This window comes from Cricetulus griseus, chromosome 5 (assembly GCF_003668045.3).
Source record: "Cricetulus griseus strain 17A/GY chromosome 5, alternate assembly CriGri-PICRH-1.0, whole genome shotgun sequence".
Lineage (NCBI taxonomy): Eukaryota > Metazoa > Chordata > Mammalia > Rodentia > Cricetidae > Cricetulus > Cricetulus griseus.
Window position 1 is genome coordinate 29284818 of NC_048598.1, and position 4385 is coordinate 29289202.

Genomic DNA, 4385 nt, shown 5'->3' on the forward strand with positions numbered 1-4385 from the left:
GTACTTTGTGTGGAGGAGTTGAAGAACGGAGAGATGCACTCAAAAGGAAAGGAGTATTATAGGTAGGTCTAATTTACAACTAGGGCTAAAACTAGCCTTGTGCAGTTCTGCAGCCCTAAAATTCTATGGCTTTAAGAATGAATCAAAGTGGGAGAAGAAAAGGAGATTGAAGACAATGGGGCTGGATAAATGGCTCAGCAGGTAAAAACAAGTACTGATCATGCAAAGGACCTGAATCCAGTTCCCAACACCCACATAGAGTAACTCACAGCCTCTTGTAACTCCAGCTCCAGGGGATCGAGTGCCTTCCCCCAGACACTGCAGACGCCTGCACTCACATGTGCACATGCCCGCCTACATAAGTAAAAAAAAAAAAAAAATGTTTTAAATGAAGATGTCTTTGAGATATAATAGATGATCCAGTAAACAACCTTCTAGAGCTTTGGTTGGTGGTGGCTGGGCACAATTCATTAACCAAAATCACCAAATCTCCATACTTGAAAACAAAGTAGACTATTTCTTTGGGGGTCTTTTGGAAATGCCTCAGAACTTGTTAGTTACTATGGTATCCAAAGCAGAAGAACATCTTTCTTGAAAGTTGATGGTTATCATGCTGAAAACAAAGGAAGTCATATGGAAGCTTGTTCTGTCGCTTGAGTTCCCTGGGCTGGAAGGATGGACATACGATAACTTTGGCTCATCATTATTTGAACAAAGCAATCATGTTTCCAACCAGCCACTGCAAGGACCATGCAGTACAAGTCCAGATTATTTCCTGAAGAGCATTACTGGCTACCTATCTGGCTTCTAAGCATTCAGAGCCTCTGGAATAACAGGCTAAAGGGCTTTCTTTCATCCTGTATCCTTAACTATGGCTAATTAATATCAAGCCCAAAAAGCAGCTAAAATGGAAACTACCAATGAAGGCCAGATGTCTCATTCATTAATAATTAATACAAGTCTCTGGCCAACTATGGAAATGAGACAGTATAATAAAGTGATCTTCTTTATGCTCAGCCAGCAACCCAATGTCCCTTATGTGCAATGTGTCCTCACCAGGGCCTAGGGACCCCTTTAGTGCTCTCCATGACCACATCAAGGTAATTTGTTTGAGTACTAAACTTTGGGCCAGTAACATAGTCCTAATTCTCAAGACACCTCTGAGTTAAGACCACACATATTTAGACACATTTGACCTAACAGTACTCTTGAAGGCTTACATGATGGTAAAATTTAAGTTTTAAATTATTCAATTGTTATCATCTCCAGAGCTGCAGGAGGATAGCTAAACTGAGGACTAACAGTTAGCAATGCTGACTTCTCTTCTCGCCAAGTACATGATGAGTCATGAAAGGCAGAGCTGAGCCCAATAAATGAGCAGTACATGTGGTATGTACAAGGTCCTCCAGAAGGAAGGCTAGAGGCCATGCTGAAAAAGTATTAAAACCAAAAGAAAAGATTCAGCCAAGAACTTTCTACTGCCTCAGTCTGCCAGCATCTCTTGGAATTTTCTCTCGTGTCTGTAGAGGTCACTTCAATATTGGGAATCAATCAGCAGTTTTTAGTTGGGCATCACATTATCAATGCCATCATACACAGGAGTTTTCTATGCACCTGGCTCTTTCACATAGATTGCTAAATCTAATTCCACACTAACTATTTGAAACAGGCATTACAGTGCCTATTTTAAATTGATGAAGCTGGAGCTGAGGAAAACCATACGATTTTTTTTTTCAAAGACTATTTTGATAATAGAGCTGGTGAAGACCTTGAACCCAGGACTTAAGACTTCAAAGGCTGTGTTTTCACACGTCTATCTTGTGTTTCCCAAGCACCTGGACAACCGTCAACACTTAAAAGAGCTTTAAAATTTGTATTTAATAATGTGAGTGGTATATTCTTTTAGAAATAAGAATTTTCTCTAAACGAGAAATGGACCCAAAGTCTTAGAAATGCTGTTTGATGTAGCAGCTGTTAATGATTGTGATTTTATGTAGCAGCTATAAATGTTGTCCTTAGCCCCTTGAAGACTGCAATGAAGGATGTCATTGTAAGTACCCCATTTCAATTACAGCTTGCAAACAGAAGGACGAGCTTTAAGTACATATCACCAGGCATACCACTGTTGCAATTAATCAATTTCAAATACAAACAACAGCTAGCCTTGGGTTCCAATCCCCCCACCCCCGTAACATTCCTTATCTCTTAGACCAGATTTATCCTGTGTGCTGGAACTTCCAAACACTGGCTCATATACACTATTTTGATTTTTACTAGCTCTGGAATCCTAATTGTGTCAGGGCCATTAGATGCACAGTTACAGCTACTTAAAGTAAGTGACCTGATAAAAATCTGATTCCCCCTCTGGATGCTGTAGGTGGAGCCCCTAAGGTCTTCCTGTTTTGTTATTGTACATCAGAGAAGAATCGTCTACTCTTGGCAGAACACAGCTCCCTCTGCCAGTGACCCTGGCAAAACTGTGTGCTGCCATCCCTTGCTCCACAGAAAAGCACACATCTTGAGTCCTTGTCACCGGATCAGATCACTAAACTTCTGTAATCACTGGTAAGTTCTCTGCTGAATGAATTATTGAGCGCTTCCCTCAGTAGCCTCTAGCATAGTGTGAGTTAATGGTTTGGAAGGTTTAATCCATCAAGTATTGGTGTTTTGCACAAACAGAAACAAAAAGCAAGCCATTCTGGACATTTGACTAACGTGGGGTTTGCCCATCATCAATTTTCTGTTGCTGTGTTTCCTGCTCTATTCTGGGCGTAGGATTAAAATTTCTTGAGTTTTATGCTGCTGCTAGATCTTTTCTGCTAGTCCTAAAACCACAAGTCTTAATATCAAGGGTTTGCGAGTCACTTCTATGCAGCCAGTTTAATTCTATACATTTTATGGTTAAAAACACTGAGTCTTGGTGCCTGCTTTTTCTTAGTCTCTGGTCTCTTAGGGAACTTGACAGAAACCTTGTAAGAGGCAGAGTTTGTGTTGTGTGGTGGTTGGGTCAGGATTAGGCTTGAGGAAGTGAGTGGCTACTGTTAAGAGCATACAAATCCCAAAATGTACTCTTGTTCCCACCCAGGTCTCAGCAGCCTCTGCTCTGTGCTAGGCTCTGGGCACTGTATCTGCTCTATGTTAGGCTATGTTAGGTGCCTTTACCCACCCATAATTACCTATCTGAATCTACTACAACAGATAACACTTGAAATGACACAACCCATTTAGGGCTGTGCTCTTATTGGACGGCCTGGGCCTATCAGTACTCTGAGTGTGTGGGTATCTGCCTGCTCCCTTCATGGACAAAGGTGACTGGCTAGTAAATGCCTAAGTGAGTAGAGCTGCTTAGCTGATCTAGTGCTGAGATCAGTTACAAGATAATTTCCGGAAACAATCAATAAGGCCTCCAACTCAATTTGAAACATACTCAAAAGGTAAGACTTTGCCCGGAGGGTCCCAAACATCTAAGGTTTAAGGTATGACTCTTGCTACAGCAATTCCATCACAGTGCCCTGAGGCTTTAAGTCCCTCTTATTAAGTAGTCAAGGCCAACTGACTCCGTGTGTTTGTTCTAACCTCTGAAGTTGCTTGTACAAATAATAAAGAAAATGGCATTTTTATTTCACTCTTTTTTAATTAATTTTTTTCATTTATTTTACATCCTGACCAAAGTTCCCCCTCCCTCCTCTCCTCCCACTTCCTTCTCCCCCACCTCCCTGCCCCATCCACTCCTCTATTTCTGTTTAGAAAGGGGCACTGTTACCCACTCTCAGGAATGGATTTATGGGGCTTCCAGACACTGTAAATTTTCAAACCTTAGATTCAGCTAAGACATGACCTCCTCATTTGTTGCTCCACCTCAAATTTGCTGCCTGCACACCTGCTTTGCAAACCTGCATGAGATATTATTGAATGGAACACAGCCCTGTCCCATGTTAAAACTGTGTGACATGCCCCAGGCCCAAGTTAGCATCCCAGCACTCTGGAGCTTGATTTGGGAGATTAGCAGAAGCCTAAGGCAAGCTGGGTTACATTGTGAGTCCTGGCCAGTGTAAACTACAAGAGGAAACCCTGTCTCAAAGAAAAAGAAAAGAAAATTCACCCACACCTGAGACAGCTTAAATAACATTCAAACACTGAGGATTGCTGTGTTCTCTGACAATCACAAAGAACTCTAGGCACATCTGTGTTTGGGAAGGAGACCCCCACACCCAAATATTATCTCAATATTGGAGGCACACACTCAATCTGACCTCATTTAACTAATTATTTGTGTTTTCCTTCCTTGATGTAGGACACAGTGCAAAATCCATAGGAAAACACAGTAGTTTCTGATCTTGCTGTTAAACATTAGTGACTTTTGTGCAAACAACAGTGATTTCCCA